General features: G+C 46.8%; 2 pseudogenes; both read left to right on the top strand.

Moving 5' to 3' along the window:
• LOC100432013 (olfactory receptor 7E24-like) overlaps nt 1-23470 on the top strand; it is a 322665-nt pseudogene that overhangs the window by 118115 nt on the left and 181080 nt on the right.
• On the top strand, nt 1026-13449 carry LOC129054793 (olfactory receptor 7E24-like; annotated as a pseudogene).

Here is a 23470-nt window from a genome sequence, read left to right as displayed (position 1 = left end):
ACAATATCACAGGGGATGTACAGCTTCTGAGATATTGGGAGTGATATCATCCTCTCCCCTCTGGAAGTTAGGGACAATATCACAGGGGTAGTGTACACCCTCTGGCATGTTGGCACTAATATCATCCTCCCGCCCACTGGATATTAAAAACCATATCACAAGGGGCGTGTACAGACACTTCGATATTGGTATTAATACCATCCTCTCCCTCTTTGGATATTCGGTGCCGTATTTCAGGTGGGGTATACGCCACCTGCAATATTGGAAGTAATATGATTTTCTCCCCCCGTGGATATCAGAAACGATATCACAGGGGGTGGCGAACAACCCCTGCGATACTTGGAGTGATATCATCGTCTCCCCTCACGATGATTAAGAACAATATCGTAGGGGTGGGGGGTGTACACCCCCTTTCATATTTGATACCATCCTCTTCCCCCCTGGATATTAGGAACAATATCAGGAAGGGACGTAGAGACCCTGCGACCTTTGCTGTCATACAATTGTCTCTCCCCTAGATATTAGGAAAAATGTCACTGGGGATGTGAACAGCCCTGCGATATTGAGAATAGTATCATCCTCTCCCCCCTTGCATATTGGGAACAACATCACAGGTGGGGTGTACTGCCTCTGCGATATTGGGGGTAAAATTTTCCTCTCTTCCCCTGGACATCAGGAAGGGTATCAGAGGGGGAGGGTGTGCATTCCCTGCCATATTCAACGTAACTTCATCCTCTCCCTCCCAGGGTATTCAGAACAATAGGACAGGAGGGGTGTACGCCAACTGCGATATTGAGAGTCGTATCATCCTCTTTCGCTCTGGATCTTAGGAACAATATCACAGGGTTGTGTACACCCCCTGCGATATTGGGAGTACTATCATCCTCTCTCCCTGTGGATATTAGGAAGAGTATCACAGGGCTGTGTAAACCCCCTGCGGTACTGGGAGTAATATCATCCTCTCTCCCTCTGAATAGAGGAAGATTTTCACAGGGGTGTGTACACCCCCTGCGATATTGGGAGTAATGTCATCCTCCCCAAACCTGGATGTTAGCAACGAGATCACAGAGGGGGTGTACACACCCTGCGACATTGGAAGGAATATGATCGTCTCCCCACCTGGATACTGGGAAAGAAAGATATCACAGCGCGGGTATACGTTCCCTACGCTGTTGGCAGTAATCTCATTCTTTTCCTGTCTGGATATGAGGAAGCATATCACAGGGGAGCTGTACAATTACTTCGATATTGGGAGTAATATCATCCTCTATTTTCCTGGATATTGGGCACAAAAACACAAAAGGGTGTACAACCCCTGCGATCTTGGGAGTAATAGCATACTCTCCTTCCCTGGATGTTAGAAAACAGTATCATCAGGGCTCAACACCCCCCGCGATAATGGGAGTCATATTTACTCTTTCACAGGCCATTTGGAACAATACAACAGGGGGTGTTTACAAACAGGGGTGGTGTACACCCCTGTGATATTGGGAGTAACATCATTCTCCCCACCTCCGGATATTAAGAACAATATCCCGGCGGGAGGTGGTACACCCCCAGTGATATTGCGAATAATGTCATCCTCTCCTTCCCTGGATATTAGGAACAATATCACAGGGGGGTGTACACCTTCTGTGATACTGGAAGCAATATCATCCTCTCCCCCGCTGGATATTAGAAAAAAATATCACTCACGGTGTACACCCGCTGTGATATTAGGAAGAATATTACAGGGTGTACACCCACTCTGACTTTAAGAGAAATAGCTCCCTCAAATGTCCCAAACAATATCACAGGGTATACAATGATATTTCCCTAGGATATTACAAATACTATCACAGGGTGTACACCCACTGTGATAACACGAGTAATAATACATCCCAAGGATACTACCAAGAATATCACAAGGCTGTACACCCACTATGACATCGGGAGTGATATCTCCCTAGGATACTACGAACACCATCAGAGAATGTACACACATGGTGCGCACGCACGGTGATATTAGGAGTACTATCAACGCAGGACATAGTCAATAAGACCACAGGGAGTACATACCTGATGTACACCCACGGCGATGTTATGAGAACTACCTCCCTAGGATAATACGAATAACATCACAGAGTGGACACACATGGTATACACCCACCGTGGCACTAGGACTAATAACTTTCTGAGATATTACCAGTAGCATCACACAACAGAAACACATGGTGTACACCCACTGTAACCTTAGGTGTAATTTCTCCCTACGATATTACGAGTAACATCTCAGTGCATACACACATGGTGAACACCCACTGTGACATTAAGGGTAATATCCCCCTAGGATATTACCAATAACATCACCGGGTGTCCACCCATGGTGTACATGCTCTGTGATGTTAGGGATAATAACTCCCTAGGATATTATGAATAATACCGCAGGGTGTACAGAAACTGTGATATTAGAGGTAATATCTCTCTAGGATATTATGAATAATATCACAGGGTGTACCCCCACTGTGATACTGGGAGCAATATCTCTCTAGGATACTACGAATCATATCAGAATGTACACCCACTGTGATAATAGGAGAAATATCTCTCTGTGATATTACGAATTAGATCACAGAGTGTACACACATGGTGTACATCCACTTTGATATTAGGAGTAATCTCTTCCTAGGACATTACAAATAACATCACAGAGTGTACACCCACTGTAATATTAGGAATCGTATCTCCCTAGGTGATTACAAGTAATATCACAGGGTGTACACCCACTGTGATATTAGGAGTAATATCTTCCTAGGGTATTATGAAGAATTTCACAGTCTCTCCACACATAATGTACACTCACTGTGATATTAGGAGTAACATCTACCTAGTAGATAACAAATAACATCGCAGGGTGGACCCCCACTTTGATATTAGCTGTAATATTCCTCTAAGTTGTTACAAATAAGATCACAGGGTGTAGAAACATGGTGTACACTCACTGTGATACCAGGAGTCGTATCTCTGTAATATATTATGAATAATATCACAGGTTGTACACCCACTGTATTATTAGCAGTCATATCTCTGTAGGACATTACAATTAATATCACAGGGTGTAGAGCCACCCTGATATTAGGAGCAATATCTTTCTAGGATATTACAGATAATATCACAGGGTGTACGCCCACTCTGCTGTCAGGAGCAATATCTCCCTAGAATATCAAAAATCCTATCAAAGGGTGTCCAATCTCTGCCTTCCAGGTTCGAAGGGATTCTCCTGCTTCAGCCTCCCGAGTAGCTAGGGTTACGCGCCACCACACCCGGCTAATTTTATTTTATTTTCACTGGAGACGGGGTTTCACCACGTTGGCCAGGCTGTTCTGGAAGTCCTGACCTCAGGTGATCCATCAGCCTCGGCCGCCCAAAGTGCTGGGATTACAGGTGTGAGGCATGGTGCTGGGCCAAGAGTTATATATTCAATTCATTTGGAAACACAGCTCCCATATTTGAGTGTGCATGTACTTTTATGAAGAAATGATGTCAGAAAACCTAAGGATGATAATAAATATGAAAAGTAACAGGCATGTTAAAAGGTCCTCCGATTGAGAACTATAAGCTTCGATTTCGGTTTTAGATAATGGGGTCCTAGCTCTTGTGTCGTCCTTTTACATATTCTACATCACAGGAACTTGCAGCACGGTGTCAGAATAAAATGGAGTGTATTTCACCGCTTCTTAATTTCTTTCAATTAGATGAGATCTTTTTCTTAAAGAGAGAAGGACATTTTCATTGCATTGTATTTTTTCTGAAAAGAGTAGGCCGTATTTTACTGAGATCACGGATTTGTTATATATGACGTTTTGGTCTTCTAATATTCTTCAGTGGATTTTCCCTAAAGTAGTATGTACAGAAAGACTTGTATAGCAAAAAAGTAAACCACGTAATAATTCTGAGATTTTTGGAATTGTCACAGCTGAGAAACATTGCTGGCGGTGTATGGTCCCCAAGTGTGAAAGTGTTCCTTGTGAATTGCTTGCATCCAGCATTAAGGGCTGGTTTTTATCTTTTATTTTTCCAATAATCTTTCCTTCTCAAGGTGTCCAAGCCACACGGAGCCACGGAATCTCACAGGTGTCTGAGAATTCCTCCTCCTGGGACTCTCAGAGGATCCAGAACTGCAGCCCGTCCTCGCTTTGCTCTCCCTGTCCCTGTCCACGTATCTGGTCACGGTGCTGAGGAACCTGCTCAGCATCCTGGCTGTCAGCTCTGACTCCCCCCTCCACACCCCCATGTACTTCTTCCTCTCCAACCTGTGCTGGGCTGACATGGGTTTCACCTCGGCCACGGTTCCCAAGATGATTGTGGACATGCAGTCACATAGCAGAGTCATCTCTCATGCGGGCTGCCTGACACAGATGTCTTTCTTGGTCCTTTTTGCATGTATAGAAGACATGCTTCTGCCTGTGATGGCCTATGACTGCTTTGTAGCCATCTGTCGCCCTCTGCACTACCCAGTCATCGTGAATCCTCACCTCTGTGTCTTCTTCGTTTTGGTGTCCTTTTTCCTTAGCCTGTTGGATTGCCAGCTGCCCAGTTGGATTGTGTTACAATTCACCATCATCAAGAATGTGGAAATCTCTCATTTTGTCTGTGACCCCTCTCAACTTCTCAAACTTGCCTGTTCTGACAGCGTCATCGATAGCATATTCATAGATTTCGGTAGTACTATGTTGGGTTTTCTTGTCGTTTCAGGGATCCTTTTGTCTTACTATAAAATTGTCCCCTCCATTCTAAGGATTTCATCGTCAGATGGGAAGTAGGAAGCCTTCTCCACCTGTGGCTCTCACCTAGCAGTTGTTTGCTGATTTGACGGAACAGGCATTGGCATGTACCTGACTTCAGCTGTGTCACCACCCCCCAGGAATGGTGTGGTGGCATCAGTGATGTACGCTGTGCTCGCCCCCATGCTGAACCTTTTCATCTACAGCCTGAGAAACAGGGACATACAAAGTGCCCTGCGGAGGCTGCGCAGCAGAACAGTCGAATCTCCTGATCTGTTCCATCCTTTCTCTTGTGTGGGTGAGAAAGGGCAACCACATTCAATCTCTACATCTGCAAATCCTGCCCCTTAGTGACATTATTTTTGTGGCTTGATGGCTTTTATTCCTTTCCGCATTTCCTTTGTGAATATTGCTTTCTTCGTTATGCCTTTAACTGGAATGGGTGAGTATTCTGGGATCCTTTGTTTAGCAGAAACCTCATGACAGAATCCTCTATACCTAGGCGGCCCCTTTTAGTTTCTGAGCAGTAACCCTCTCATCCAGGTGGAATCACAACCATCTTTTTATATACACGAAGTCCTCACTTCATTTTGGAATTCCCTGAAAACTGACTTTATGGAAACAATGTACAGAAGCTCCTCCAACACCGTTGGTTGTTTAAAGTTGTGTAGTTATACTGTTGATTAAAAATAAGTGGTTTCACTATACATAATTTTGCTTCGAGGTGAAGTTTCCAAGAGACTTTCAAAGATGTTAAGTGAGGACATACTGTACATCAAATTCATATCCTCTTCCACAGTTCATGTGGAATTTCTTCATAAACTGCTTCTAGAGAATCTACTTAGGCAGGTTATGTGTAGAGATCCATGTCGCCATTCCTGAATCTTGGCTTTGAGTCTAATCACCTGGGGAGCTTACAAATGATGAGGCCTGGGTCTCAACACCTGAGATTCGGATTTCCTTGCACCTGTGTGAGTATGTGGATTTTTTTTTTTTCTTATAAAGCACCAGAGATGTTTCCAATGACAAAGTTTTTAGAGACATCAAGCTCCAATGAGTAAGAACAGAAATTAATTGTAACATGATTTCTTCAAATATTATCTTCAAATGCATTGTCCGTCAACACCATACAAATGTTTATTATGCTGTTTTTTCTTACCATTTCGTATTTTCTATTTCTTTCTTTTCCTTTTTTTTTTTTTTTTTTTGAGTCAGATTTTCACCTTTGTTGCCCAGGCTGGAGTTCAATGTCACGGTCTCGGCTCACTGCAACCTCTGCCTCCCGTATTCAAGCAATTGTCCTGCCTCAGCCTTCCAAGTAGCTGGGATTACAGGCATGCGCTGCCATGCCTGGCTAATTTTATTTGTTTATTTTTTTTTTAATTGTTGGTAGAGACAGTGTTTCTCCATTTTGGCCAGGCTGGTCTTGAACTCCCGACCTCAGGTGATCCACCCGCTTCCGCCTCCCAAAGTGCTGGGATTACAGGCATGAGCGACCGCGCCCTGCCACCACTTAGCATTTACATTTCACATTTGTTGAAGTTATAGATTTATACACACATTGATTGGTGCTTTGTTATACACTTGCATATACATAAGATGCGAAATAGAAAAGAATAAAATGGGCACAGTATCCCTGATGTTTCACATTCCAAGACATTTCAAAAATACTTGCTCTTTTGAAATTTGTTTCAATTAAGAAACTGTGGTATGCACACCCAATGAAGTATTATTCAGCCTAAAAAGGAAGAAAATCCTCTCCACTGCGGACGAAATGGGTGAGATTGCAGGTCTGTATATTAAATGAATTAAGCCAGGCACAGAATGACAAATATTTCGTCTCTTCACTTCCATGTAGGAAGAAAAAAGGAAACCTTGGCCAGGTGTTGTGGCTCAGGCCTGTAATCCCAGCATTGTGGGAGGCCGAGTCGCATGGATCACTTCAGTCCAGGAGTTCGAGACCCGCCTGGCCAACATGGTGAAAGCTTGTCTCTACGGAAAACACAAACAATTAGCCGGACGTGGTGATGGGTGCCTGTAGTCTCAGCTACTCGGAGAGCTGAGGCCCAGGAAGCGCTTGAACTCGGGAGATGGAGGTTGCAGTGAGCCTGGACTGTGCCTGTGTACTCCAACCTGGGCAAGAGAAAGAGACTCCATCCCACACACACCTACACACAAAAGGAATCTCAGGAAGGTGGAGAGTATAAAGGGGGTTAGCAGACGCTAGGAAGAAAAGGGGTGGGATGGGGAATGAAGACAAGTGGACAACTGGGTCCCAAAATACAGGAAGATAGAATAGTGAGTTCTAGTGTTTGAAAGTACGGGGTGAACATTTTAACTCACGAGAATTGCTTGCATATTTCCAGATGCATTGGTAAGAAACTTCCTTTCTCATTATGCTGCTTTTAAGCTCTTCTCTTTCTACTCTTGAAATCATGCTGGTTTTTTGTTTTTTGTTTTTTGTTTTGAGATGGAATTTCGCTCTTGTGGCCCAGGCTGAAGTATCATGGGGCAATCTTGGCTCACCGCAACCTCTGCTTCCTGGGTTCAAGCGATTCTCCTGCCTCCACCTCCCGAGAGGCTGGGATTACAGGCATGAGCCAGCACGCCCAGCTAATGTTGTATTTCTAGTAGACACGGGAGTTTCTCCCAGTCGGTCAGGCTGGCCTTCAACTCCTGACCTCCGGTGATCCACCCGCCTCGGCCTCCCAAACTGCTGGGATTACAGGCGTGAGCGACCGCGCCGAGCCCATGCTGTATCCTTATCTGTTGTCGATTGTTGTTTGTTTGTTTTTGAGCCCAGAAATAACTTCTCACCTATATGTTCAAATGATTTTTAACATGAGTGCTAAGAAAACTCATCGGCGGAAAAGCAGCCTTTTCAAGAAATGGTGTCGGAGAAACTTGATTTCCACATGCAGAAGAATGAAGGTGGACCCCATGTCACACCAGGTGCAAAAATTAACACAAACTGGATGAAAGACATAACCCCAAGGGCTAAAAGTATCATATGCCTAAAAGAAAACATTGGCCACACTTTCATGACATCAGATTGGGCAATGCTCTCTGGGATATGACACCAAAAGCATAGGCAACAAAAGAAAATTAGATTCCTTGGATTACATCTAAATGACAGACACTTTTGTGCAGCGAAAAACACTGTGAACTGAGTGAAAAGATAACCCGTGGATTAGGAAAAACATTTGAAAATCATATATCTGAAAAGAGGCTGATATCCATCACATATAAACAACAGCTAGAACTAAACAACAAGAAACCCAAAGCATTCCATCAACAATGGTCAGAAGACTCGAGTAGACGTGTCCCTAAAGAAGATATAGCAATGGCCAATAAGCATCTAAAATGATGTTCAAAATCACTAGTCATAGGGAAGCCCAAGTCAAACAAAGAATGAGATACCACACATTAGGATGGATATGATAAACAAACAAGCATTGGTCAGACTAGAAGGATATAGGAATGCTCGAATACGATCAGAGGGAATGTAAAACCGTGAAGGAACGGAGAAAATAGAATGGCGTGCACTGGAAAAATTAGAAACAGAATGATCAGATGTTCCCGCAGTTGCATTTGTGGGTACCTACCAAAAAGAATTAGAAGCCAGGAGTGGAAGACAGATTTGTACATCCATATTCATAGCAGCATTATTCGCAACAGCCAAAACGTGGAAGCAACCCAAGGGTTCGTGGACAGATGAATGAAAAAGCACACTGCAGTTCCTTCATACAATGGAAGACTATCCAGCCTTAAAAAGGCAGGCACTTTTAGCCGGTGCGGCGGCTCACGCCTGTAATCGCAACATCTTGGAAGAACGAGGTGGGCGGATCACCTGAGGTCAGGAATTCAAGACAAGCCTGGCCATCTTGGTGAAACCCTGTCTCTAGTGAAAATGCAAAAAATGAGACGAGCGTGGTGGCGTGTGCCTATAGTCCCAGCTACTCGGGAGGCTGATGCGCAAGAATCGCTGGAACCCGGGAGGCGGAGGTTGCAGTGAGCCCAGATTGTGCCGCTGCACTCCAGCCTGGGCGACAGAGTGAGGCTCCATGGAAATGCAAAACAAAACAAAGTCAAACAAACAAACAAAAAAAAGGACAGGCACTTCTGACGCAGACCACAACATGGATGAACCTCGAAGACATTATCGTCAGTGAAATAAATAAATCCCAAAAGGTTAAACACGCCCAGGCTCAGTGGCTCGCACCTGTAACCCCAGCACTTTGGGAGGCTGAGCCAGGTGGATCACTTAAGGTCAGGAGTTCGAGACCAGCCTGGCCAATATGGTGAAAGCTCGTCTCTATTAAAAATACAAAAATTAGCTGGGCGTGGTGGCGCACGCCTGTAATCCCAGCTACTCGAGAGACTAAGACACAAGAATCGCTTGAACCCACGATGTGGAGGTTGCAGCGAGCCGAGATCACACCACTGCACTCCAGCCTGGACGACAGAGAAAGACTCTGTCTCCAAACCAAAAAAATTAAACACGGTATGATTACACTTATCTATCAAATGTCTAGAGTAGTTAAACTCATAGAGTTGCAAACTAGAAAGTTGGCCCCCATGGGTGGGGGACAGAGAGGAGTGGAGAGTTTGGTGAATGGGTGCAATTTCCATTTTGAAAGATAAAACTGTTCCGGAGACGATGGCAGTGACGGTTGCTAAACAATGTGAACGTACTTAATGTCATAAAACTGTAAACTGAAAAAGAGTGGAAATTGTAAATGTTTATACTGGCCATTCTATATAATTTAATATATATTTATAATTTTCAATACTTATATGTGGTATATTTTCCCATAAAAGATGAAAATTATAGCTGTTGGATCTTTAAAAAGAAAAGAAAGAAGTGAAGAATACACACCAGCTTTCTCCTGATTAGAGGAAGAGCCCCAAAGCTTCTATGGACACTCACTTTTCTCCGCTAATTCTTGAATTATTATGAGGAAATCCTTAGAGGCTGGGGAACTTGGGCGACTCTGGCTAATGAGGAGCTCTGTGCCTTGAACTCCCCAGACCACAGAAGAGTAAATAGTCTGTGCCTCCAGCCCTGCAGTGTGAGGGTCCAGTCCTGTGGGTTCCACACCTGTCACCTGTATCAGGAGGCTCATGTCTCACCCTGTCTTCTTGCCAGCCTCGGGGACGGAGTCTGAGACTCCATCGGGCACCATGCAGGGAGGACAGTGGACCTGTCCTCCGTGGTCATGGCCCAGCAGAGGGGAAGGGCAGTTCAGTGAGTGTAGGCAAAAGAAAGAGAGATCAGACTGTTACTGTGTCTATGTAGAAAGGAAAGACATAAGAGGCTCCATTTTGAAAAAGACACGTACTTTCAACAATTGCTTTGCTGAGATGTTGTTAATGTGTAGCTTTGCCCCAGCCACTTTGACCCAACCTGAATCTCACAAAAACATGTGTTGTATGAAATGAATGTTTAAGAGATCTAGGGCTGTGCAGGACGTGCCTTGTTAACAAAATGTTTACTAGGAGTATACTTGGTAAAAGTCATCGCCATTCTCTAGTCTCAATAAACCAGGGGCACAATACACTGTGGAAAGCCGCAGGGACCTCTGCCCTTGAAAGCGGCATATTGTCCAAGGTTTCTCCCCATGTGATAGTCTGGAATGTGGCCTCGTGGGATGAGAAAGACCTGACCGTCCCCGAGCCCTACACCCGTAAAGGGTCTGTGCTGATGTGGATTAGTCAAAGAGGAAAGCCTCTTGCAGTTGAGAGAGAGGAAGGCCACTGTCTCCTGCCTACCCCTGGGAACTGAATGTCTCGGTATAAAACCTGATTGTACATTTGTTCAATTCTGAGATGGGGGAAAAACCGCCTTATGGTGGGAGGCAAGACATGTTTGCAGCAATGCTGCCTTGTTATTCTTTACTCCACCGAGATGTTTAGGAGAAGAGAAACATAAATCTGGCTTACGTGCATCTCCAGTCACAGTAGCTTCCCTGGAACTTCCTTATGACATAGATTCTATTGCTCACATGTTCGTTGCTGACCTTCTCCTTCTTATCACTCTGCCCTCCTACTACATTCCTTTTTGCTAAAATAATAAAAATAATAATCAATAAAAACTGAGGGAACTCAGAGGCTGGTGCCAGTGCAGGTCCTTGGTATGCTGAGCACCGGTCTCCTGGGCCCACTGTTGTTTCTCTATACTTTGTCTCTGTGTCTTATTTCTTTTCTCAGTCTCTCATCCCATCTGACTAGAAATACCCACAGGTGTGGAGGAGAGGGCGACTCCTTCAAGCGAGTGCTGAGGGATGGTCGGGAGCCTTGTTTTCCTTCCTCCTCCTCAGGACAAACGAGAGAGTGCGGTGGGCAGATGGGAGGAGACCAATGTGCAAACTCTCTGCTCAGCAGACTGTGGAGTTTCTGTTCTTGGTTGTGCTGGGGGTCTCAGAAATCTTATTCAAAATTTTGCTTTCCTCCCCCATTGGTTGTCCTTTTCATAGACATCTCACACATGATAGCAGGGAATCAGTCCCTCTAAACCATTCCCTAAGAACGACAAAAAGTTTATGAAGGTGATGCTGAAGATAAAGAGGATGACGACAGACACCATGGCGTCATGAACCCTTACTGAGGCTTCCTAAAGGCCAGGCTCTGAGCTCTCTGCTCTATGCAGCTTCTTTCATTTCATCTGTGTAGTCTCCATGTTATTAGTGCATATTTCATGGTGATTTTACAGACTAGAAAAGGAGCAACGCATTTTCATACAGCTTGTACCAGATCACGAAGTCAAAAAAGGTGAAGTCCAATTTGAACCGGGCAGTCTAAGTCCAGACACATGGCATTTGGCCAGTCCTCTCCCTCCATCCAACCTGCCCTCTCAAATCCTTGTCACTCAGGCCGATGCCCCTGCTCACTGTGCCCTTCTCTTTGGGGGTTCCTTGTAGACCACAGCTAGACCAGTGGGTGCCACAATCACTGTGTCAAGTATAGAAAGGGCAGCTGAGATCACATCAAGGATTCCAGAAAGAATGGGCACAGGATCATTCGGGACGCATCTCTCCCTTCCCCCTGTTCCTGGCTTTCCTTACAGCTCTCGACTTCCTCAAAGGAGTCATCAATTCGGGGTTTGGCTTCCATTCCTATTGAGGAAGCATGAAAGTGTTTCAAAAATGCTCCTCCGACGTGCCTGTGGTTAAAACCTCTGAGCTCTTCTGAAAACTTTTGGAAGCTGGACGCGGTGGCTCACACCTGTAATCCCAGCCCTTTGGGAGGCTGAGGCAGGCGAATCACAAGGTCAGGATTTCGAGACCAGCCTGGCCAACATGGTGAAACTCTGTCTCTACTAAAAATACACACACACACACAAAAAAAAAATTAGCCAGGCATGGTGGCTTATGCCTGTAATCCCAGCTACTGCGGAGGCTGAGGCAGGAGACTCCTTTGAAGCCGGGAGACAGAGGTTGCAGTGAGCCGAGACCACTCCACTGCACTCCAGCCTGGGCGACAGAGCAAGACTCTGTGCCAAAAAAATAAATAAATAAAAATTACGAAAAAAAGTGCTTGGATGGGCTTGGCAAACTTTAACCATTAGCTCACGTACCACTTTGGAAGGGCATACCTTCAGTCACTTCACCCTTTAATCCCTTTGCTCAAGACTAAAGTTCTGAGAGGAAACCTAATCGGCTGAGTTGTGTCCATGTGCGCAGTGCAGGAAAGGATGCAGCGGGAGGCGGCTCCAGGGACGTCTTTGGTTTCCATCATGAGGGAGCAGGCGCCTGGATTATCCACCCTAACAAATCTGGACAAAGGAAAACTAGGTTCTCTGCGGAAGGAGACATAGAGCCCAAGGATCTAACCAAGAGACAAATAGTCATCCTGTCTTGTCATTTTCTGTTACACATGTGTGTACCTTATCTTACACTTACCACTTTGCTTCCTTTCTCTCCTTTAATTGCACCCTGATGCCAAAAGTTTAAATAAAATGAAAGTATTGAGATAGCTCAGTAACTGACTTTTGGTCAGGTGCCTTTTCATATAGTGAACAGCTGCCCAAACAATTGTCTCTGTCACTGTGCAAATTTGCAAGCGTTTGCATGATCACTCCCAATCCCCCAACACAGGGCTGTGTTACAGCACAACTTAGTTCATTGTTTTGCTCTCAGCAACAGGGAGGTTCTCATCCATTACAGATTGCAGTAGAAACAGGGGTACCATAAGCAACCACCTCTTTCCTCAATGATGTGATGAAAGCAGAAGAAAAGTAGCTCCATGTGTCCACCTTAAAAATATAAAAAGTTACGCCCGTGGGCTGCAGTTGGAGCTATGGCTGTGGCAGCTGCCGCTGGGCCTAGCCCGGGGTGTGGACCTGGGGACTCCCCAGAAGGGCCCGAGGGGGAGGTTCACGGAGCGTCGGCGGAAGGCCCACAGGATGCTAAAGATTTATTACGGCCTCTCGGAAGGGGAGGCGGTGGGACTCCCCGCCGGGTCCGACTCCCTGGACCCCAGTGATCTGAACGGGGCGCACTTGGACCCGGAAGTTTACCTAGACAAGCTGCATAGAGAGTGCCCTCTGGCCCAGCTGATGGACAGTGAGATGGACATGGTGCGGCAGATCCTGGCTCTAGACAGCGACACGCAGACCCCGGTCTATGAGAACTACGACCAGTTCATCCCAGCCACAGAAATTGACAAACAGCATAAAACTCTATGAGGAATTTCAGGAGACCCAGAATTTCCCAAATAACCTTATAAAAGAAGAACAAAGTAGGAAGACTCACAAAAATATATATATATACATATATATATATAAAGTTTTGTTTTCGTTCTGTTGAGAATATTTAGTAATTTCTATTGTGATTTTTCCTTTAACTCATGACAGGATATTTTTAATTTTCCACATGTATGCTTATGGTTAGCTATCTTCTTGCTGTTGACTTCTAATTTTGTTGCATTATGGTCAGGAAAACGTGGTCTGGGTAATGTCAATAGTATAGTGGATTTTGTTGAAACTTATTTATGGCCTAATATGTGGCCAGTTCTTTTGGGGGTTTTTTTGTTTGTTTGTTTGTTTGTTTGTTTTTTGGCAAATGTGCCACATGTGGTTAAAAGGAATATGGATTATTTGTTTTTTCAGGGGAGTTTTTATTTTTAAATAGATAAGGTTCTCAGTGTAATTGAAATCTAGCTTCAGTTAACAATATGCTAGATCTCTCAAACCTTAGGATATTAGTCAGTGTAACACCAGACAATGCTGCTGAGACAAATAAACCCTGAACTCTTAGTGTGTTGGCACCCATAACATAGTCTGGTGCAGGGCAGGGGATTCTCCTTGGGGGCCCTTGTCCAACAGTGATTCAGAGATTCTGGAGGTTTCCGTCTTTTCATTCTGGTATCTCAGAGTTTTTCTCTTGTTGCTATATGGATAGGAAGAGACGGAACATAGCTCACACTTGCCTTTGATAACCTTGGCCCAGAAGTGATTTCTTACATTCCTATTGGTGGAAATGCAGTCACATGGTTCCAAACTAACTGCAAGAGATGCTGGGAAATGTAGTCTTTCTGCCTGTCCAGGAAGCAGAATGGTGTGAACACAGCGTTGTCTTTGGCACACTATGCATGTGCTAAAGAGTTCTTACTCTTATAGGAAGTTTGTCTGTCCTGTGTAACTTTCTCAGTTTTTGCTTAGATAGTTTCAGGCAATGTTGTTTGGTGCATTCATCTTGATGATTATTATGTCCTCTTAGCAAAGTAGTCAAGATTCCCATCAGTTTGAAAGAAAGTGTTTTACAGATAGGACAGGAAATGTTAATACTTTAAAAGGCCCTGCTATTCCTCCACTCTACAGATAAGAACAACAGAGTCCTAGAGAGAGGAGGTCATAGGTCTCATTCATGAGTGGCAGAATTGAAACCAACATGGCAGTAACTTTGCCTTTCCCCCATCATATTGTTCTCCCTCTATCTTCACTCTGCTGATTTCTTCACTTGCTCCATACAGACCTCCCAGTGCCAAGTATATAAATGTGTCCGGAATTGGCGGGTTCTTGGTCTCACTGACTTCAAGAACGAAGCCGCAGACCCTCATGGTGAGTGTTACAGTTCTTAAAGGTGGCGTGTCTGGAGTTTGTTCCTTCTGATGTTCAGATGTGTTTGAAGTTTCTTCCTTCTGGTGGGGTTTGTGGTCTCGCTGGCTCAGGAGTGAAGCTAAGGACCTTCGCGGTGAGTGTTACAGCTCTTAAGGTGGCACGTCTGGAGTTGTTCATTCCTCCCGGTGGGTACGTGGTCTCGCTGGCTTCAGGAGTGAAGCTGCAGACCTTCCCCGTGAGTGTTACAGCTCATAAAGGCAGTGTGGACCCAAAGAGTGAGCAGCAGCAAGATGTATTGCAACGAGGGAAAGAACAAAGTTTCCACAGTGTGGAAGGGGACCCCAGCGGGTTGCCACTGCTGGCTCGGGCAGCCTGCTTTTATTCTTTTACCTGGCCCCACCCACATTCTGCTGATTGGTCCATTTTACAGAGAGCCGAGTGGTCTGTTTTGACAGGGCGCTGACTGGTGCGTTTACAATCCCTGAGCTAGACACAAAGGTTCTCCACCTTCCCACTAGATTAGCTAGATACAGAGTGTCCACACAAAGGTTCTCCAAGTCCCCATCAGAGTAGCCAGATACAGAGTGTCGATTGGTGCATTCACAAACCCTGAGCTAGACACAGGGTGCTGATCGGTGTGTTTACAAACCTTGAGCTAGATACAGAGTTCCAACTGGTGTATTTGCAATCCCTTAGCTAGACATAAAGGATCTCCAAGTCCCCACCAGAGTAGCTAGATAAGAGTGTCGATTGGTGCATTCACAAACCCTGAGCTAGACACAGGGTGCTGATTGGTGTGTTCACAAACCTTGAGCTAGATACAGAGTGCCAACTGCTGTATTTACAATCCCTCAGCTAGACATAAGGGTTCTACAAGTCCCCACCAGACTCAGGAGCCCCGCTGGCTTCACCCAGTGGATCCCGCACAGGGGCCGCAGGTGGAGCTGCCTGCCAGTCCCGCGCCGTGCGCCCGCACTCCTCAGCCCTTGGGTGGTCGATGGGACTGGGAGCCTTGGAGCAGGGGGCGGCGCTTGTCCGGGAGGCTCTGGCCGCACAGGAGCCCGCGGAGCGGAGAGGCTCAGGAATGGCGGGCTGCAGTTCCCGAGCCCTGCCCGCGGGGAGGCAGCTAAGGCCCGGCGAGAAGTCGACCACAGCAGCTGCTGGCCCAGGTGCTAAGCCCCTCTCTCCCCGGGGCCGACAGGGCCGGCCCGCAGCTCCTAGTGCGGGGCCGCCAAGCCCACGCCCAAATGGAACTCCAGCCGGCTGGCAAGCGCCGCGCGCAGCCCCGGTTCCGGCTCGCGCCTCTCCCTCCACACCTCCCGGCAAGCTGGGGGAGCCAGCTCCAACATTGGCCAGCCCAGAAAGGGGCTCCCACGGTGCAGCCGCGGGCTGAAGAGTTCCTCAAGTGCCGCCAAAGTGGGAGCCCAGGCAGAGGAGGCGCCGAGAGAGAGCGAGGGCTGTGAGGGCTGCCAGCAGGCTGTCACCTCTCATAAGGAGTGATTAATCTGAGCTTCTCCGGAAAGTCCATTCCTGGTAGGCACTGGGAATAAGAAATCCCAGAGTATAAAATAACATCAAGTGGTAGCGCTTTTGTGAATGGCTCCCAAATTAGTTCCTTTACCTTTTTTTTTTCTTTCATGAAGCGCAGTTGCACAAAACACGCTTAGCCTGAGATGAAGCACATATTAGAGAAAGGTTCTCTCTATAGCATTATCTATTACTCTAATGAGCATGAAAAAGAGGAGAGGGGACATGCTCTCTCTAGCTATTATTACCTCCACTATAGAGTTGACATACACAAGCTCATTATTGCATTATATTTTATTCAACAAAATAACTTTAATGTTGTAGCTTAAATTGAATTCACTAAAACATCTTTATCTCCAGCATAATGTGCCTCAAGTGTCTTCTTGGTGCCTGAATTTTCTCCAGAATTATAGTGCTGAAGCTATGGAAATGGTGAAATTATATGCAATCTGCAAAACAATGTTGCTATAACGTGGTAATTGGCCTTCCACATAATTAAAGGAACATTTCCTCATCAGATCTGTTCCATCAGAGACCCTAAGGCTATCGTTGTACAAATCACCCACTTAGGAAAACCTTTATTCCCAGTAGCCTATAAAAATCTGGTTATGCAAACAGATTTGCTTATTTAGTAACATTAATGGCTCCTCATAGTTAAAAAGTCATCAAGGTGATTGACCTGTAATCTGTTTCCTCTGTGACCAAGTGTCATTTTTATTTTGACAGTTGGGAGCCTTTTGACTCTTTCACAGCTGGCATGAAGGCACAGGAAAGGAAATCTCAAAAACCAACAGCCTGTGTATTCCCAGCCTATTAATCAGTAGAAAATCACTTCAACTGGATTAGGTTCTTGTACCTGGCAGAAAGGCTCTTATGGACATTGGAATTGGATTTTTATACTTGATATGACACCTCCTTGAGTCAGATCAGATTCGTGTTTGATAGACTCTTGCTGAAAAATTGCTCCACGGTCTGTGCAGTAGCTAAAGCCTTTTTGTTGTTGTTGTTTTAAAAGCAGCATTAAATGTTTTCATTAAGACCCTCCCAGCAGTTATTTTATTGTGAATATGGTCTTTAGCTCTGGTCCTGAATAACTCACACTGAGGAAACCTCTAATAAGTGTTTTATTGGAAGATGTCCGATGGATGGTTGGTTTTAATAACAAATCTCTTCCCTTTTTCTGTCCCCTGTGTTCTATTCTCCTTTCTCTACACATTATTCAGGGAGGATTCACCTATTCGCACAGTCCTTTCCTCTTTATTTCCATTCCAGAGCTCTCTGTGTAACTCCAGGCTGATGAATCCAGCTGCCCACTGGTGATCTCTACTTGGCTGTCTGTCTTGCATTGACTTCACCTTACCTTTCCTCTCCTGATTTCCTCTTCTGCCTGGGCTCACCACCATCCACCAAGCTTCCAAAACACCTGGGCCTCATCCTGCATTCCTCCCACTTTCTCAGTCAAGTTAGTCTACTGTCTCCCCTCCATCCTCACTGCCACAGCCCTGGTCCAGCCAACCATCTTGTCTCACTTGGTGTATTGCAGCCTCCTACCTGGTCTACTCAGCTCCCACTCTCCTCCAGCCAGACTGCTCTTTTTATAGCACAAAGTGGATCATTACTTCCCTGCCTAAAAACATCTACTGTCTCCCTTTGTCTACAGGACAAACATGACAAAGAGCCTTTATGATTTGGCTCCAACTTACCTCTACATTAGTCACTTTTTACAATTACATGAACATCTCTCAGCTCCGCACCCTCTCACTTCTCAATTTTTGCACATGCTCTTCCCTCTGCTGGGAATGATCTTCCATACCTCTCCTATCGACCTGGCTAAGTCCTACCATTTTCTAGTCGTCAACTTAGAAGTCCTGTGATGGAGAAGTATTTCTGACCACCTGATATAGATTGGATGCCCACCCACCTCCTGGCTTTTTTTTTTTTTTTTTTGATGGAGTCTCACTCTGGCCATCCAGGCTGGAGTGCAGTGGCACGATCTTGGCTCACTGCAATCTCTGCCTCCCGGGTTCAAGCAATTCTCCCCCCTCAGCCTTCTGAGTATCTGAAATTACAGGTGCCTGCCACCACACCCAGCTAATTTTTTTTGTATTTTTAGTAAAGACAGGATTTCACCATGTTGGCCAGGCTGTTTTTGAACTCCTGGCCTCAAGTGATTCACCCACCTTGGCCTCCCAACGTGCTGGGATTACAGGCATGAACAACTGTAACTGGCTGATTGGCTGCCCCTTCTATGTGCCCCCATTGCCCCAGGCATACTGTCACCATAACTCTTACCATTCTGAGTTGAAAATGATTTTTTTTTTTTTTTGCTTTCTATTTCTCTCATTAAATGCAAAGCTCATTGAAAAGAGGATGGTGGTTGTTCACTGTTGTACTCCTAACCTTTGACTCGGTGTCCTGAGGTCTGCTCTAGAGCTGTGCACACATGTTCAGACACTGGAGCACAACTTGTCTAGCACCTCTTTTGAGGTGGCTTGGAGAAAAGTCAGTAGGTACTTCCCGAAGGATGAAACAGAAGCTTCACCTAAATCAGGAGTTCTTCAACTTCAGCCTGCATTGGAATCCTCTGAGAGCTTGTTAAAAATACAGTCTCCTAGAGCCCACTCTTCAAGAGTCAGTGAGCTGCTTCATCATCAAAATATATACATAATCCAGCCGGTCTTCAGCGGCAGCCTGGTCTGAGCCACTGTGGATTCCCACTGCAGAATCTCCCTGCTGGTCTCCTTGCTTCTGCTCTTACCTTCTTACCATCCATTCAGGTAGCCAGGGTGATCCTTTTTAAAAATTTTTAAAAATTTTTTTGAGATGAAGTCTCACTCTGTCGCCCAGGCTGGAGTGCAGTGGTGCTATCTCGGCTCGCTGCAGCCTCTACCTCCTGGGCTCAAGCCATCCTCCCACCTCAGCCTCCTGGGTAGCTGGGACCACAGGCATACACCACCACACCCGGCTGATTTTTGTATTGTTTGTAAAGACAGGGTCTTGCTATGTTGCCCAGGCTAGTCTTGAACTTCTGTGTGCACCCACCTCAGCCTCCTGCATTTTTAGGAATCCCCTCTTGTAGGGATTTTGATGCAGAGGCCTGGGTGCCTCGTGTCTCCTCCCATCTCTCTCTGTCTTTCTGTCTCTGTCTCTGTCTCTCTCTCTCTTTCTCTTTGCCTTATAGCTGCCCTGGGGACTAGATTCTGCCTTAGAAATCCCTCTGACTCCTGTTTGCTTTTACACTGAGGCTGCTATAAGTTGCACCTTGATCTGAAGTCTTGGGCTTCTGTTCCTATTGCTTGCTTTTGTTGGAAGGGCCATGCAGCTTCTTCACAAATTGTGAAGGGACCCACGAGTTTCCAAGTCCCCATCAGCCAAACCAGATGACAAACAAGGATGCAGCCCACAGCTGGGGAGACAGATTTCATGTCCACACAGACACTCCAAGATGCTGAACTGAAATCCACCCCGAAACCTGTTTTCTCTCTAAGTTCAATGTCACCTGGGGGCTTGCAGGGCAGGGCTGGTGACCATTCACTGAGCAAAGATGCTTTGAAATGTCAACTGAGAATGGTGTGGTGGTTGACAGATGGCACATCAGAGCATAGATTAACATGGAAAGAGAAACTCACCCCTTGGGGGGAGTGTGTGAGGCTGGCAGCCACACAGAGGGCTTTTCCTGTGAGCTCCCGCATAGATGTAAAGAGCCAAGAGGTTTTGCTTTCTGAGCCTGAGTGGAACAATGTTCCTCCCTGCACGTTGCCGCTCTGCAGCAAATGTTTGTTCCTGTTGCATTGATTAAGAGTGCTTACCAGGCCGGGTGCGGTGGCTCACACCTGTAATCCCAGCAATTTGGGAGGCCGAGGGGGGGAGATCCCAAGGTCAGGAGATTGAGACCATCCTGGCTAACACGGTGAAACCCCGTCTCTACTAAAAATACAAAAAATCAGCCGGGTATGGTGGAGGGCGCCTGTAGTCCCAGCTACTTGGGAGGCTGAGGCAGGGGAACGGCATGAACCCAGGAGGCGGAGCTTGCAGTGAGCCGAAATTGCGCCACTGCACTCCAGCCTGGATGACAGAGCAAGACTCCGTCTCAAAAAGAAAAAAAATAAAAGTGTTTATTGAAGGGGTTTGAAGGGAGTAGTGACAGTGTGAGTTATGGCCCTGCCAGCTGCCAGTGGAGCCAGCTGCTCTGTACAGCTTACAAGGGTATTTTGAAAAGTGGCTCAGCCAGCCAGGAGTGACTGGGTGTAAAAGTTGCTGCCACAACATCTTGTAGCCTGATTGGGGCCGTGTTTGCAGAACCCCTAAACCACTACATTTGTTCAGACTTAAAAATAAGCTTACTTTTTTTGTTTGTTTTGTTTTGTTTTATGAGACGGAGTCTTGTTCTGTCGCCCACTGCAACCTCTGCCTCCTGGGTTCAAGTGATTCTCCTGCCTCAGGCTCCCGAGTGGCTGGGACTACAGGCGTGTGCCATCATGACCTGCTAATTTTTAATAGAGACGGGGCTTCACCATGTTGGCCAGGATGGTCTGATCTCTTGACCTGGTGATCTGCCCGCCTCAGCCTCCCAAAGTGCTAGGATTACAGGCGTGAGCCACCGTGCCTGGTCAAACATAAACTTACTTTCTTACCTCTTCTGCTGAACTCTATTTGCTGCTTTTCCCAAACGTCTTTATCCAGAAGAGCTTTTAGCAACAAAGTTACCCAATGCCCTTCCCTAGTCTCTCCTTACAACTGGCTCTCAGCGGGGAGGGGGTAGGAGGAAATCCTTGACAGAACCAATTTACATGACTGTTTGGAGGACTCTGGCTAGCCCCAGGAGGTGTTTGCATTTTTAAATTGGTTACTAGTGTCAGAATGTTCAATGAGGAAGAGCACAGCCTCTATGTTGGATGCCTTGAATTGGAATCTCAGCATTGCCACTTTGTATATAAGCAGAGGATGGATTTGGGGACCTAATGGATGTAGCATGACATGAACTTGCACCAACATTCCCCTGACCTCCAAAATGCCTATTCTGATGGGTAGACCCTAGTCTCGCCCTAGTGCCAGTTCAGAGCCTGTGTCCAGTGATCCTGCACAGGTCTCATTAGTTCCTTTTCCGCTGTTCAGTCATCCTGGTAAAAGGCTGTGTATTCCTTTGGGGGCAGGCTGGGAGAAAGATTGACAGTATAAATTTTTGGCAGTGGAGAAGAGTCCTTTCTGGAGGGGACCTGGCTTCCCATTCAGACAAGGGCCTGTGGGTCTGTGAACTGGCTTATGTCTGGGAATTGACTGGGGACTGTGACTCTGCTTTTATGATTCAGATTAGACTTCCGCTCACCTGACCTAGAACTCTTCTGCAAACACAGATCAAGTAAAAATGTGGCAGGCTTCCTATCTAATTCACTTCTAGGAATGCCACGATCAGCTGGCACCATAGGTCTCTGTGAGTCAGGCTATTCTGCTTGCAGCTTTAACTCTGCTGTCCTTTGTGGTAACTGCGTCCACCTTGCCTTTGGGGATTGAGTGCTGCGGTCACTTGGCCCTGGCCCCTGTAGTGTGCCTATGTCACTTATCCTCTTTATACCTCAGTCTCCTCTGTAAAATGAGCATCCTAATCGCACCCACCTTCAGGGCTGCTGTGAGGTATAGATGGATTAGCATATGGAAAGTAATAGAAGAGGGTTTGAAATCCTATGTGTCGTTAACAGAATTATTTCGTGACAGGGGACAGCTGGAAGAGAAAGGAAGGTGCTGAGCACACCTATGTGCTCTCCCACCAGTGTCTCCTGAGCACCTACTATGTGCTGCCCACTGTGAGAGCTGTTAGGGTTGAAATAGGGAGCACAGCAGGGTAGGGGCCGCCATCAGGAGCTTAGTGGGGAGACCATTGTGCAACATCGTTCCAGCGCTTGGGGTGGGGAAGCTCAGGGACTACAGGGGCCTAGGATCCTGGGCAGAATCATGGAAAGGACACAGCCTCCGCAGCCTCTCCTGCCTCCACTGCCTCCCTGGCCTCCTCTGCTTCCCTGGCTTCTCCTGCCTTCCCCTGTGTCCCCGGCCTCCCCAGTCTCCCCTGTCTCTCCTGCTTTTGAGGTAGGCCGGGAGCTGCTGGTGCTCACTTGGCCTGTCCTGGACTCTGGGTGTAGCACCTCGATATCCAGAAAATACCCCCGGGTTCAGCTCATCACACAGCCAAGGAAGGAGCTCCACACTGACACTAAGGGTGCATCCTGGGCTCATTCATCAGGGCATGCCTCCAAAATATTTCTCCACGTCTCCTCCCTTTGCCCATCTGCATTGTCTCTGTGCCTGAGCCCCGACTGGGGGCCTGCAAGGATCCCCTATCTCCTCTGTCCCTGCACGGCTGGGTCCCAGGCAATCTGTCAGCCCACCACACCTCTCTCCCCTTTGTCCACCACGCTCCAGCCCCACAGTCCTCCTTCTGCTTCTTTCCCAGCCTCTGGGCTTTTGCACACGCTGTTCCCTCTGCCTGATCACGCTCCACTGGGCTGAGAACAACTCTCTGAGACCTCTCTCAGCTGTTGCTTCCTTTGGAACAGCTGCTGCTGCGGTCCCTCTCCCAGCTCCAGGACCTGCTGAGCCTCCTGTCTTTTTCAATTCTCATGCACCCAGCACTTCTCCCTGGCCTCCTTTTGCCCAGTTGACAATGTCCATTCTCAATGCCTTGTCACCCAGCGCTGAGCCCCACTGAGTGAAGGCAATGCCTGTCATGTTCACCGCAATATCCCCTCCCCCATCACCACACTTGGTCCACACTGATGCTCAAAAAAGATCTGTTGGTAGGCAATGCGAAGGTGCATTCATGCCATCCTGCAGGCGGAATTCTCCACGAGTTTTGAGCAGCGTCGGTTTTCCCACCACCTCCAAATCATGCAATAAGAGCAAAGACAAGGTGGCTGTGGCCGATGTCCACCCTCTCGGGACGTCCCTTCTCTTCTCTCCTCCTTGGGCAGGGAGACCATCGGGGTGCAACCTGGCTGGGGCGGGGAGGAGGTGCAGGGCCTGGCCAGAGCGGGCCTGGCCACGGGCAAGGGACAGCGACTGCCTGGACGGGGGCAGGTGAACGCGGCGCAGGCCCCGACCCGCCGTGTCCGCGGTGCGCACGAGCGGC

This window comes from Pongo abelii, chromosome 18 (assembly GCF_028885655.2).
Source record: "Pongo abelii isolate AG06213 chromosome 18, NHGRI_mPonAbe1-v2.0_pri, whole genome shotgun sequence".
NCBI classification, from domain to species: domain Eukaryota; kingdom Metazoa; phylum Chordata; class Mammalia; order Primates; family Hominidae; genus Pongo; species Pongo abelii.
The sequence above is the reverse complement of the archived record's forward strand: the minus strand, read 5'-3'. Positions and strand labels throughout refer to the sequence as shown.